This window comes from Carassius carassius, chromosome 8, assembly GCF_963082965.1.
Source record: "Carassius carassius chromosome 8, fCarCar2.1, whole genome shotgun sequence".
Lineage (NCBI taxonomy): Eukaryota > Metazoa > Chordata > Actinopteri > Cypriniformes > Cyprinidae > Carassius > Carassius carassius.
This window is the reverse complement of record NC_081762.1, coordinates 32,156,490-32,170,855: the sequence shown is the minus strand read 5'-3', so window position 1 is coordinate 32,170,855 and position 14,366 is coordinate 32,156,490. Positions and strand designations below refer to the sequence as shown.

The following is a 14,366-nucleotide window of genomic DNA, read 5'->3' as shown; positions in this document are numbered from 1 at the left end:
CTCATGTGGGCTTACTTTGGGTTTACTTTGGCTCAGTCGGTGGGAAGCAGTAGGCACGAGAGGTAGCGTGATCGATGCCCGCATTCTCCAAGTTGGCTCCTGCCCTTTTACTCACACATCCCTAGATCAGTGGTTTTCAATCCTGTCCTGGAGGCATCCCTGCCCTGCACATTTCGCATTTCCCCTCATCTAACACACCTGTTTCAAATCATCAGCTCATTAGTAGAGACTGCAAGACCTGATTTGGGTGTGTCTAATAAGGGAGACATACAAAATGTTCAGGGGAGGGGTGCCTCCAGGTAAGGTTTGAAAACCATTGCCCTAAAGAGACCGACTGAGCGTTGACGCAATGCTGCCACACTCCCACGTTAGCTTTTTTTGGGCTCACAGCTGCCAAAAAGTATTTCAGACATGGTCCTGTGCAAATTGGTTGCAAAACAGTGCCATTTTACGCACAGTTCCCTAAAGCAGTGGTTTTCAAACCTGTCCTGGAGGCACCCCTGCCCTTCACATTTTGAATGTTTCCCTCATCTAACACACCTGTTTCAAATCATCAGCTCATTAGTAGAGACCACGAGACCTTATTTGGGTGTGTCTAATAAGGGAGACAATAAAAATGTGCAGGGCAGGGGTGCCTCCAGGACAGGTTTGAGAACCACTGCCCTAAAGAAACAGACTGAGCATCGATGCAATGCGGCCACACTCTCTACGTTAGTTAATTTTTTTGGACTAAAAGGTGCCGAAAAGTAGTGATGGCAAAATCGAGGCCTCGTGAACCAATGAAACAGTTGAACCAAATGTGCCATATTGTTTCGAGGCTTCGAATCAATCCGACACCCGTTTCAACGGTGACACCTAGTGGTCACTTGCAGGTGTTGATCTGAAACAACCTTGACGAGCCATTAAAAAAATGTGTTGTTTTTTTATTATTATAATGTTCTAATATGTGAAGCTTGTAACCTATAGGCTCCTCACTGTGCATAATGTTATTTTGGTCATGAAAAATGAATAATAATAAAAGAAAGCAAGCCACAATGTCTCACTTTTTTAGAGATTTTTATTCAAAAATATTAATTTATCTGCTGTGGAAGGACTTAGCCTACTTCTTTTTTTACAGATAATTTCTCCAGCCTTTGAAAAAGTCCTCTCACAAGGGACACTTGTTGCTGGCATACGAAGATATTTTTTTGCAAGGACATACAAATGAGGAAAGATTACTGCTCTCTCTTTCCAGTAAGTTAGTGGATCATGAGTTCTGGGCAAATACGCATCGTTGATGTATTTTTTCACTTCCACTGTGGCATCAGCTGTAGCATTGTGTATCATCTTGGTTTGATGGATGCGAGTATCAAAAAGTTCCCATAAACTGTCCTGTGTTTCTACTGGTGTTGATGTTGATGGTGATGGTGATGATGATGATGATGATGGGTGTGATGTTGACATTTCTGGGTCTGAATAAAAATGAAAACAGCAATTAGTAACAAATCCTAAACTGACGGCATATATGAAGGATATATTATATTACATGATTCAGATTACATAACATAACACAGACTGAAACTGCTCACCAGGATTTGTGTTTGGACGCATCAGTGAAGCACACTTCAGTGTGATATGCTTTTCAGCTTCCTGGGCTTTGGCAGCATTTCCAAATGCCACATTTTTGAACCTTGGGTCCAGCAGTGTAGCCAGTGCCAAGGCTCTAAAACTCTCATAACCTCCACATCTGGAGTGCAGACCTTCTTGCAGATGTGAGCCTATGAGCCAAAACAGGAGAAACACATATTTATAATAATGACAATAATATGACAGTTATGGCTAATCACATGGGTAGTATGGTCATTGTGGCCTACCTAATTGAACAGTTGATTCCTGCGTTGCATTTCCTTTTTTCTGTGCAAGCTTGTGCTGCAACATCCTGTACAGTGGTATAAGCTTTGAAGCAGACACTCTCTTTTCCTCTGACATCTCTGTTGTTGCGAGTTTGAATGGTTGCAGTATTGACAATGATTGTTCAATAATGTCATAATCAATACTTGTCAGGGGAGCAGTATCATTGTTTAAGTTGGAAAGTGCAGCAGCCACTGGTTCACGTTGGTCATACAAGCGCTGTAGCATGTCAAATGTGCTGTTCCATCTCGTGTCAACCTCCTGTATCAGTTTCAGAGTTGGTCTTCCCATCAAGCTCTGCATCTCCACAAGCTTGTCCTTTGCTTTGCAGCTGGATCTGAACAACCCCACTATCTTTCTGGCCTTCTGGCGTATTTCATTGATGACTGGGGTTTGATCTAGTGCCTTTTTCACAATCAAATTTAAAGTATGAGCAAAACATGGGACATGGCGAAGGTGGAGTAGCTGGGCACTTAGGATCATGTTAGATGCATTGTCAGTCACCATGCACTGAACTTTGGAGGTTATTCCCCACTCAGCCATTAGCAAGGCTTTAGCCTCCATGAGATGCTGGGCTGTGTGGGTTTGGTAAAACCTCCTTACACCCAGTACAACAGTTGCCATTTTTGCCTCTGGTGTTATGTAATGGCAAGTCACACCAAGATATCCATCCACATTAATGGAGGACCACATGTCAGCTGTAAGGCTAACAAATTCGGCCTTTTGTAGGTCCTCCATTGTCTTCTCCTTGGCTTTGTTGTACTTTTCGCTGACCATTATTTTAAGCACCTTCCGGGATGGGAGGACATAGCTTGGATCAAGCTTGTTCACAAATGCCCTGAATCCCTCATCGTCCACGATGGTGAAGGGCTGCAGATCCTTCACCACCATGTTTAAAAGAGCCTCATCCAATTCCCTCTGTCTGACTTTTAAAAGAGAAGACAAAACATACTTTCAGACAAATACATTGGAAAAATACAGCTTCAATTAGTGCACATCTATTAAAAGTATAGCCTACTGGTTCATTATTTGGAAACCTTCCAGTATTTATAATCAGTGCTTTATATAACTTATAAACTTTATAAACAGTGTCCCAAAAGGTTGTAATTATATTTCAATTATAATTATATCCCAAACAATGCATACCTTGCTTAGATGGCCCAGCAGTGTCAGTAGCAGGCCTAGGTACAGGGGGAATGCCATCCTCTGCACCCTGCAAAATGGCAGGATGAGTGCTCCTCAAATGGCGCATCATGGATGATGTAATGTTGCAGTAGGCTAGCTGCCGATCACAATACACACATCTCACTTTATTTGGGGTTTCTAAATGGAAATGCTCCCACACCACAGATGTACGGCATCTCTTCTGGGGAGCTTCCATTTTATCTATCTATCCAAATCTATCTATCTATATATGAATCGATCTATGTATCTAGATATGTATCTATAATCTTTGTATCTATATATGTATCTATCTATAATATATGTATTTATATATGTATCTATAATCTATCTATATATGTATCTATCTATAATATATGTATTTATATATGTATCTGTAATCTATCTATATATGTATCTATCTATTAATCTAGCTGTCTATATATATTTATATCTATGTATCTATTAATGTGTCACTATATGTATACTCTGTCTGTCTCTAGCCTCTCAGTCAATGTGTTGTGTAAATTTAAATGTAAGTCTAAATTGCCTATAACTAATCAAATCGCACTATGTCACTATATCACCAAAAATCCGCTATCTCAAAGTAAAACTCCTCTCACAAAAACCCACGAGGTCAAAATGCGTTTATTTCACTTTTATACAGATGTGCGATTGTGTGGTCTGTACCCGACCGTTCCAATCAAACGCTGATTCGGCAGACCACACCTGATGAAACAATTAGTGAAACACTTCGAGGCTTCGTTTGGTCATAGTCACGTGACATGGGTGTTTCGAATAACGCTTCGGATCAGTGTTTCGACACATCTGCGCTTCGGGATCTCGCAAAGCTTCGGAACGACTGTTTCGCTTCAGCCATCCTTACCGAAAAGTATTTTAGACATTGTCTTGCGCAAACTGGTGGCAAAATAGGTCCCACCGAGATTTGAACTCGGATCACTGGATTCAGAGTCCAGAGTGCTAACCATTACACCATGGAACCTTAACTGGTGCAGCTGTTGCTCACAGGGCCACAAACACTGGAACAATCGCCAAACTAGTGCTATTTTAGCTTTTCCTGCGGCAAGAAAGCACAGAGGCTCCACCGAGATTCGAACTCAGATCGCCCGCCTCAAAAAAGGGAAAAGTGTGGGAGATGTTGCCGAAACCCGGGATCAAACCAGGGACCTTTAGATCTTCAGTCTAACGCTCTCCCAACTGAGCTATTTCGGCTACAACAAACCTCTGCTTAGCAAGCAGTCATTTCAGTGAGATCACCCTACTCTTTGTCGGAGCTGAAGAGCAGAGCAGAGATGAGCCCCCAGACAATAAAAACAGCTGGCCAGTACGGGGATCGAACTCGCAACCTTGGCGTTATTAGCACCAAGCTCTAACCAGCTGAGCTAACCGGCCTGGCTTAGCCATCAGTGTCTGCCTGATTGAAAAAACCTGCCATAATGTTTGTGAATCCAATGAGACAATAAAGCTTCACGTTTCAACCCGAATCAGGTGTGCTAACAAAGAGAGACATGCAAAACATGCAGACCTGGGGGGAGCGAGGACTAGAAATGAGAACCGCTTCCTTAGACTTTAAGTCAGTGTGAGCAAAAGAGGTGAAAAGTTGTCTGCATGACCCGAGTGTTCCAAGGTAGCCTACATAATACAACAATAAAAATGTGCAAGGCAAGGGGTGCCTCCAGGGCAGGTTTGAGAACCACTGCCCTAAAGAGACAGACTGAGCATCGATGCAATGCGGCCACACTCTCTACGTTAGTTAATTTTTTTGGACTAAAAGGTGCCGAAAAGTATTTTAGACATAGTCTTGCGCAAACTGGTGGCAAAATAGGTCCCACCGAGATTTGAACTCGGATCACTGGATTCAGAGTCCAGAGTGCTAACCATTACACCATGGAACCTTAACTGGTGCATCTGTTGCTCACAGGGCCACAAACACTGGCACCATCGCCAAACTAGTGCTGTTTTATCTTTTCCTGCGGCAAGAAAGTACACAGGCTCCACCGAGATTCGAACTCAGATAGCTGGATTCAAAGCCCAGAGTGCTGACCATTACACCATGGAACTGAAACTGCTTGGTTGGAGGCCAATTTGGAAACAGATAGCTCTCTGGCTGTGGGGAAGCAGTTATACAGAGAGGTTGGAACCCAGTGATTTTTGGTCAATGGCATGCCTCAAAACAGGGAAAAGTGTGGGAGATGTTGCCGAAACCCGGGATCGAACCAGGGACCTTTAGATCTTCAGTCTAACGCTCTCCCAACTGAGCTATTTCGGCTACAACGAACCTCTGCTTAGCAAGCAGGGATTTCAGTGAGATCACTCTTTGTCAGAGCTGAAGAGCAGAGCAGAGATGAGCCCCCAGACAATAAAAACAGCTGGCCAGTACGGGGATCGAACCCGCGACCTTGGCGTTATTAGCACCACGCTCTAACCAGCTGAGCTAACCGGCCTGGCTTAGAGAGGTAGCGGGATCGATGCCTGCATTCTCCAAGTTGGCTCCTGCCCTTTTACTCACACATCCCTAGATCAGTGGTTTTCAATCCTGTCCTGGAGGCATCCCTGCCCTGCACATTTCCCCTCATCTAACAAACCTGTTTCAAATCATCAGCTCATTAGTAGAGACTGCAAGACCTGATTTGGGTGTGTCTAATAAGGGAGACATACAAAATGTTCAGGGCAGTGGTGCCTCCAGGAAAGGTTTGAAAACCATTGCCCTAAAGAGACCGACTGAACGTTGACGCAATGCTGCCACACTCCCACGTTAATTTTTTTGGGCTCACAGCTGCCAAAAAGTATTTCAGACATGGTCCTGTGCAAATTGGTTGCAAAACAGTGCCATTTTACGCACAGTTCCCTAAAGCAGTGGTTTTCAAACCTGTCCTGGAGGCACCCCTGCCCTTCACATTTTGAATGTTTCCCTCATCTAACACACCTGTTTCAAATCATCAGCTCATTAGTAGAGACCGCGAGACCTTATTTGGGTGTGTCTAATAAGGGAGACAATAAAAATGTGCAGGGCAGGGGTGCCTCCAGGACAGGTTTGAGAACCACTGCCCTAAAGAGACAGACTGAGCACCGATGCAATGCGGCCACACTCTCTACGTTAGTTAATTTTTTTGGACTAAAAGGTGCCGAAAAGTATTTCAGACATTGTCTTGCGCAAACTGGTGGCAAAATAGGTCCCACCGAGATTTGAACATGGATCACTTGATTCAGAGTCCAGAGTGCTAACCATTACACCATGGAACCTTAACTGGTGCAGCTGTTGCTCACAGGGCCACAAACACTGGCACCATCGCCAAACTAGTGCTGTTTTATCTTTTCCTGCGGCAAGAAAGCACACAGGCTCCACCGAGATTCGAACTCAGATAGCTGGATTCAAAGCCCAGAGTGCTGACCATTACACCATGGAACTGAAACTGCTTGGTTGGAGGCCAATTTGGAAACAGATAGCTCTCTGGCTGTGGGGAAGCAGTTATACAGAGAGGTTGTAACCCAGTGATTTTTGGTCAATGGCATGCCTCAAAACAGGGAAAAGTGTGGGAGATGTTGCCGAAACCCGGGATCGAACCAGGGACCTTTAGATCTTCAGTCTAACGCTCTCCCAACTGAGTTATTTCGGCTACAACGAACCTCTGCTTAGCAAGCAGGGATTTCAGTGAGATCACTCTTTGTCAGAGCTGAAGAGCAGAGCAGAGATGAGCCCCCAGACAATAAAAACAGCTGGCCAGTACGGGGATCGAACCCGCGACCTTGGCGTTATTAGCACCACGCTCTAACCAGCTGAGCTGAAAAAAAACCTGCCATAATGTTTGTGAATGCAATGAGACAATAAAGCTTCACGTTTCAACCCGAATCAGGTGTGCTAACAAAGAGAGACATGCAAAACATGCAGACCTGGGGGGAGCGAGGACTAGAATTTAGAACCGCTTCCTTAGACTTTAAGTCAGTGTGAGCAAAAGAGGTGAGAAGTTGTCTGCATGATCCGAGTGTTCCAAGGTAGCCTACATAATACAAGAATCCATACACATGCATACTGGCGTAACAAGACCGAGAAGGTCCTTAAACACAAAAGCTTAATCTCTTTGTTAATTTGACAACATAATCTCGGCCAGTCCCACCGAAATTTGAACTCTGATCACTGGATTCAGAGTCCAGAGTGCTAACCATTACACCATGGAACCTTAACTTGTGCAGCTGTTGCTTACAGGGCCACAAACACTGGCACCATCGCCAAACTAGTACTGTTTTATCTTTTCCTGCGGCAAGAAAGCACAGAGGCTCCACCAAGATTCGAACTCAGATCGCTGGATTCAAAGCCCAGAGTGCTGACCATTACACCATGGAACCGAAACTGCTTGGTTGGAGGCCAACTTGGAAACAGATAGCTCTCTGGCTGTGGGGAAGCAGTTATACAGAGAGGTTGGAACCCAGTGATTTTTGGTCAATGGCCCGCCTCAAAAAAGGGAAAAGTGTGGGAGATGTTGCCAAAACCCGGGATCGAACCAGGGACCTTTAGATCTTCAGTCTAACACTCTCCCAACTGAGCTATTTCAGCTACAACAAACTTCTGCTTAGCAAGCAGGGATTTCAGTGAGATCACCCTACTCTTTGTCAGAGCTGAAGAGCAGAGCAGAGATGAGCCCCCAGACAATAATAACAGCTGGCCAGTACCGGGATCGGACCCGCAACCTTGGCGTTATTAGCACCACACACTAATCAGCTGAGCTAACCGGCCTGGCTTAGCCATTAGTGTCTGCCTGATTGGAAAAAACCTGCCATAATGTTTGTGAATGCAATGAGACAATAAAGCTTCACGTTTCGACCCGAATCAGGTTTGCTAACAAAGAGAGACATGCAAAACATGCAGACCTGGGGGGAGCGAGGACTAGAATTGAGAACCGCTTCCTTAGATTTTAAGTTAGTGTGAGCAAAAGAGGTGAGAAGTTGTCTGCATGATCCGAGTGTTCCAAGGTAGCCTACATAATACAAGAATCCATACACACGCATACTGGCGTAACAAGACCGAGAAGGTCCTTAAACACAAAAGCTTAATCTCTTTGTTAATTCGACAACATAATCTCGGCCAGTGCAAAGGAGCAAGCCCAGAGGATGGACAGCCTCTTTGCATCAAACCCGTAATTCCCAGCTATGCTCGTCATTTTTGAAAGGCCAGGGGAATTAGCTCAAATGGTAGAGCGCTTGCTTAGCATGCGAGAGGTAGCGGGATCGATGCCCGCATTCTCCAAGTTGGCTCCTGCCCTTTTACTCACACATCCCTAGATCAGTGGTTTTCAATCCTGTCCTGGAGGCATCCCTGCCCTGGACACTGGCCACTGGTGCAGCTACACTGGGCACTGGTGCAGCTGAAGGAGCCTGGACACTGGGCACTGGTGGAGTCTGGACACTGGGCACTGGTGCAGCTACACTGGGCACTGGTTCAGCTGAAGGAGCCCACACTCTGGGCAGTGGTGGAGCCTGGACACTGGGCACTGGTGCAGCTGAAGGAGCCTGGACACTGGGCACTGGTGCAGCTACACTGGGCACTTGTGCAGCTGAAGGAGCCTGGACAATGGGCACTGGTGCCGCTACACTGGGCACTTGTGCAGCTGAAGGAGCCTGGACACTGGGCACTGGTGCAGCTACACTTGGTACTGGTGCAGCTGAAGGAGCCTGGACACTGGGCACTGGTGCAGCTACACTGGGCACTGGTGCAGCTGAAGGAGCCTGGACACTGGGCCATGGTGGAGTCTGGACACTGGGCACTGGTACAGCTGAAGGAGCCTGGACACTGGGCACTGGTGGAGTCTGGACACTGGGCACAGGTGCAGCTACAATGGGCACTGGTGCAGCTGAAGGAGCCTGGACACTGGGAACTGGTGCAGCTGGTAGAACTGGTGGACCTGAAAGGACTAAGTCATCTGATGCCACAAGATTTGCCACTGTGGCTTCCTCTCCAAATAAATCAATGAAACCCTCATCCCTTTCCACTTGCTCCTCCACATCTATCTCCTCCAGCAAATGAGAGGTCCTCTCAGAGGTAGGGCACATGTCCTCCAGGGACTGACTATTCTGCCTCAACAAGTACTGTACTCCAATGAGCTCTCCTGAGGAAATATTTGTAACAGAAAACGTTTTTAATGGAAATTATGCAGAAAGGTTTATTCAGAAATGCAGTAAATATTTTGTTGTCCACTTCTGTATGAACAATATATATCTAATTCAGAGGGTATCATAAAAAGACAGGATTACTCTATATTCTACTATGTATTTTATTTTCTCCCCTGAAACCTAGAACACAGAATAATGTACAAATATTCTGGTAGTATAATTTTTCTCTGATATGTCAAAATTACATTATTACTGTCCAAAAGCAATTGTAATTTTAACAAAAACATGCTACATCATGAGCTGCATTTATCAAAACATTTTTACCTGTGTATACTGCAGGTCGAGTGAAGCTTGGGACCAATTTCCTGCCATACAACTTATTGTAGTTCTCATTGACAGAGTAAACCAGCTCCCCTGTGTAAGAGCGCAGAGTTGAACCTTCATTTGCAACAGCAGCTTCAGCCCGGTCCTGATTCCAGCGTAATAAACCTTCCAGGAGATAAATCTGGAAGTTCAGGCTGTTTGCGCTGTTCCCTAGAAAAAGAAATAGAAAGCCAAATATTGCTTTGAGAAAATGCAAAACAGAAAATTTAATCTGCAAATATCTTGATAAACATGAATTAGTGGCAAAATGTGGTATATTCTGACATGACAAACCTGGAATAAATCTGCTTAGGTGGCAGTGAAATGATTCCAGGGATGTGGAGCCTCTGGCACAACGATAGGTTTTTAGAACCACCCCACCCTTGTTTGTAGTTCCAGTTTCAGTATAGAGCGGCACATTTGGAGGATCTTGGATACAGGTGACGTGCCGCCTCTGGACATTCCAGATGTGCTGCATTCTCACACTGTCAAGTAGTGGAACACCAAGAGCATCATTCCCCTTGCCACCCATGAGCTCTCTGATGAGCATATCAAGGAGGCGGATAGTGGTTTCTTCTCCTCGTGTTCTCCTCCTGCAGTGCTGGAGCAGCTCAGCTTTAGTTAAATGATGGTCCAGTTCTGCCTCCGTCAGTGTAGGCCAGCCCTGTTGGATGAGTTGCTCCCTTTTGGCCCGTCTCAGCAGAGTGAGATCCCCTGCATACCACTCAAAAATACAGGATGACAGCCTAGCCATAAAAGTAGGGTACAACTGGTGGGCATCAGTGGTGCACCCTACTGCCAGACGTCGCATAAAATGCCAAATGTCTAGGCGGACGATGACATCGGGCCAGCCGCTGAACCGCCTCTTCAATTTAGTCTCTCCCACTGTCTTGCAACAATCACAGTCCACATAAATGACAGTGGGAGGATCAACACCAGCACTCCGGTATCGCTCCATGAGCCCTGCAGCCATGTGGTCTAACCCAGCCCCTTCATTCGCAGTCAGGACACTCATCAGCACCTGACCTATCTCATTGCCCACTGAGGTAAGCCACTGTGCTGTGCCTTTCGCAGGCCCGCTCAACTTCTTGGTGATCTGAAAGAAACAATAAGCATAGCAAATAATACAACAAGCATCCAAATCAGTTACACTGAAAAAAAAAGCTCTCTCGGTCTAAAAATACATTATAGATAAGGGTACAGTCAAGTAAGCAGCTTATCTGACCTTCTTAGTTGAATCCATTTTTAAAATTGATCCATACGTGGATGTTATGCTGGCCTTTATGTGATCGAGCCTGTTGAGAATGTCCTGACTGTATACAGTGAGGAGCTATTTGTAGCTGGGTACTGAAGCAAGTGGTGGTGGCTCCTGGAAGTGCACCGGATGCAGGCCACGATTATCAAAAAAGGCCACACACTCTGATGTGTACCGAAGCGCATGTTTCAACCACTCCTCACTGTGGTTCTCTCTCGGCTGGCCGATGATCCTCACTGGGCCATTCCCCATGCCCGTCTCACGCAGCAAGCGAAGAACCCGAATGTCACAGGCATACCTTGGAAAAAAGTATTAATTTATGTATCTTATTGTAAGGTATCTAATTATTGTAGGAAATATTTATCAAAAAAGGTAGCACATAAGTGAAAATGACTGCAAAATAATTACTTGCGTGTGAGGATGACCCTGAATTCAGATCGATGGGCCAGGTCCAACTGCTGCAGCACAGCATGACTCCAGGACAGGTAGCTGGTTCTACACCTGGTGCAGATCAGGGTCTCTGTCACCAGGTTGCAGTATCTGTCAATGTCTAACACCTGTCGTACCCTCCTGTGCAGTCCACCACCACACAGCTGTTTTGCGTGGCACAGGCAGGGTTAGTACACTGGAGCCGCACCTTCCACAGCTTATATGGCATCCAGAACAAGAGACGCTGTGAAAAAAATCAGGTGTTGGAGCTTGGTGGTACAACAGGGCTGGTGGAGGGGGGTGATACCACAACTGTAGGTTTTCACGCAGTTCCAGCTTTCCCTTTGCACCAACCCTAAAAGGTGCTTCCGACACCCACTTCTGGTCTTGCTGTGGCATTGTCTGTGGCCACAGAAGGGGGAGATCTTCTGGCTGAGATGAGACCTGCTGATATTATCAAAAACACTGGTTTAAATAAAAGCTAAGAGAGCATTAAATGATGAAGACATCTATATATTTTGAATGAACAAAAGAAGGAACATGAACTAACGTGGAAGCAATCAAAGTCCTCGAGACAGTGTGAAAGGCTAACGAATGCAATTTGGCCTCTTAATTGACCTAAAAATGGGGCTGTATCTAACATGTAGAGGGATGTTAGGGAGGACAGCTGAAACGGTCAGATGTCACTTAGACCAGCGGGTCTCAATTCCAGTCCCGGAAGGGAGGAGACCAACTTGGAAACAGATAGCTCTCTGGCTGTGGGGAAGCAGTTATACCTGTTCCTCTGGGTGTAACGGGACACAGAAGCAGCAGCGCTGGAGCAGGAGCTGGAGCAGGCGGAGCTGGGCCTGGACCGGATGTCAAAGCACCAGAAGATGGAATCACCATCGACACAGTCATGTCTGGGTTAAGGACTAGTGTGCCTAACAGTGACCCAGGTGCTGAAATGGGCTGCACAACTCCTGCTGCTGTGGGGACGGGTGCGATAGGGCACTCCCTTTTGGCAGAAGTGGGCCGGCGACCCGGTCGCAGAATTGGAGCCTGTCCTTCTCGATTTGGCGGAAGGATAAATTGATGTTTTGGGCCTGATGTTGATGGCACGTCATCCAATTTTTCCCTCGGCAGAGGAAGCTGCGTATCAGCCACATCAATTGGGTCAGATGGAGTCAGTCCCTGGGCGAGGACACTCATTTCCTGATTCTTCTGCTGCCGTTGAAACCTGAAAGTAAATTACTTGTAAAATATATATATATATATATATATATATATATATATATATATATATATATATGTGTGTGTGTGTGTGTGTGTACAGAAGTATTCAGTTCCCTGGAACCAAATAATGTGCCTTGCTTAAAACTGAATGAGTGTCCTCTGGTTCAGCTCAAACAGCTGGATCATTGTTTCATCCATCAGCCTTCGACTGTTAAGCACCAGGTCTCGGATGTGGTGGTAATCTGAAAGGATTTTAGACCACCTGGGGGTGCAAACTCCAGCCTTCTTGGTCGGTGACTTGTGTAAAGCACACAGCTTCATACAAATGGCCTCAACCAAGCGGCTGGTGCTGGGCCACTGTGCTGGACCCCCAGGATGTCCAATCAGACACCGTTTCACACTCTCCACACCCGGTGTGACTCCGGACAGCTTCGGTGCCTTAAAGCGCCCATGTGTCAGCTGAGGCTGATGTCGAGGCTGATAGTTGACCCACTGTTTATCAACATCAGGGAGAGCTGTCCACAGCTGGATGGCCTCTGTCACCTGCAGGTCGGTGAGGTAAGGAGCCTCACGAAGACCCACCAGGAAACCAGCCAGATCCTGGACCTTGTCCCACCCAGCGATGCCATCAGGTCCAATGACTGCTCCCTAGTAAATGCAGATTAGTGTTAATATACACTTCCAGTCAAAAGCCTTTGAACAGAAATATTTTTTTACATTTTTTAAAGAATTCTGCTCAACAAGCCTGCATTTATTTTATTCAAATACAACAAAAGCCATTATATTGTGAAATAATTTTACTATTTAAAATAAAAATGCTTTCTATTTGAATATAGTTTAAAGTGTAAGTTATTTCTGTGATGCACAGCTGTATTTTCAGCATAATTCCTGAGTCTTCAGTGTCACATGATCTTCAGAAATCATTCAGATATCCTGATTTGTTGTTCTAGAAACCTTTTTTTATTGATATTATTATCATCAATATTTAGAACAGTTGTGTACATTTTGTCCAAGATTCTTTGATGAATAGAAGAATCCAAGATAAGAGTTTATCTGTAATAAAAAGCTTTTTTAACATTATACACTATACCATCCAAAAGTGTGGAGTCAGAACATTTAAATCATTATATATTTAGTATTAAATTATAGAAATTAATACTTTTATTTAGCAAGGACGCATTAAATAGATGATAAGCACATTTATAATGTTACAATATATACTGAACTTTCTATTCATCAAAGAAACCTAAACAAAAAATCTCTAGGAGCTATTTTTAACCTAATAATAATAATAATATAGCACCCGGCAGCAAATTTTTTTAGCAGCAAATTGTAATGATTTCTGAAGAATCGTGTGCCCTGAGTAATGATGCTAAAATTCAGCATTGAAATCACAAGACTGAATTACTTTTTTAAATATATTCAAATGGATAGCAGTTATTTTAAATAGTAAAAATATTTCAAAATATTACTGCTTTTGTTGTATTTTGAATCAAATAAATGCAGGCTTAAAAAAAAACACCTTGCTTGTAGTGTATTTGGAATAAAACGAGACTGAAACAAAATAAAGCCCTTAGAGTGTCTTACCTGAGCCTCGCCGGAGACACTGCTTCCAGTGTCAGATGGCTGTGACAGCACTGAAGAGGCAGGGGCGAGATACTGTCCCTCTCCTCCAGATGATGTGGACGGCTCAGCCAGTGATGCTGGGGACTGAGGCAGAGGCAAAGATGAGGGGCTGTTTCTGAGATCACGGCAGGGGTCATCCTCATACAGCACTGGAACTGTGATGTCCTCCATGCTCTCTTCCTCAAACCCCTCATCTAGCAGGTCCTGATCATCAACCTCCTCCACCAGCCGGTCTTCCTCCTCTGGGTTCTGGAGCACTGGAGTCAGTGTTTTGCCAGTCTGGCTGTAAAGGTACTCGATT

At 45.0% G+C, this 14,366-nt stretch overlaps 8 non-coding genes across 8 annotated transcripts; all 8 read right to left on the bottom strand.

The window, feature by feature from the left end:
• Positions 1 to 3,982: 3,982 nt before the first annotated feature.
• trnaq-cug (transfer RNA glutamine (anticodon CUG)) lies at positions 3,983 to 4,054 on the bottom strand. The gene has a single exon. It is a non-coding gene; the product is annotated as a tRNA-Gln (tRNA).
• Positions 4,055 to 4,211: 157 nt separating this feature from the next.
• Positions 4,212 to 4,284, bottom strand: trnaf-gaa (transfer RNA phenylalanine (anticodon GAA)). The gene has a single exon. It is a non-coding gene; the product is annotated as a tRNA-Phe (tRNA).
• Positions 4,285 to 4,390: 106 nt separating this feature from the next.
• Positions 4,391 to 4,464, bottom strand: trnai-aau (transfer RNA isoleucine (anticodon AAU)). Its single transcript has one exon. It is a non-coding gene; the product is annotated as a tRNA-Ile (tRNA).
• A 431-nt stretch (positions 4,465 to 4,895) lies between these two features.
• trnaq-cug (transfer RNA glutamine (anticodon CUG)) lies at positions 4,896 to 4,967 on the bottom strand. Its single transcript has one exon. It is a non-coding gene; the product is annotated as a tRNA-Gln (tRNA).
• A 301-nt stretch (positions 4,968 to 5,268) lies between these two features.
• On the bottom strand, positions 5,269 to 5,341 carry trnaf-gaa (transfer RNA phenylalanine (anticodon GAA)). The gene has a single exon. It is a non-coding gene; the product is annotated as a tRNA-Phe (tRNA).
• Positions 5,342 to 5,442: 101 nt separating this feature from the next.
• trnai-aau (transfer RNA isoleucine (anticodon AAU)) lies at positions 5,443 to 5,516 on the bottom strand. Its single transcript has one exon. It is a non-coding gene; the product is annotated as a tRNA-Ile (tRNA).
• Positions 5,517 to 6,616: 1,100 nt separating this feature from the next.
• On the bottom strand, positions 6,617 to 6,689 carry trnaf-gaa (transfer RNA phenylalanine (anticodon GAA)). The gene has a single exon. It is a non-coding gene; the product is annotated as a tRNA-Phe (tRNA).
• An 862-nt stretch (positions 6,690 to 7,551) lies between these two features.
• Positions 7,552 to 7,624, bottom strand: trnaf-gaa (transfer RNA phenylalanine (anticodon GAA)). Its single transcript has one exon. It is a non-coding gene; the product is annotated as a tRNA-Phe (tRNA).
• Between the last annotated feature and the right edge of the window lie 6,742 nt (positions 7,625 to 14,366).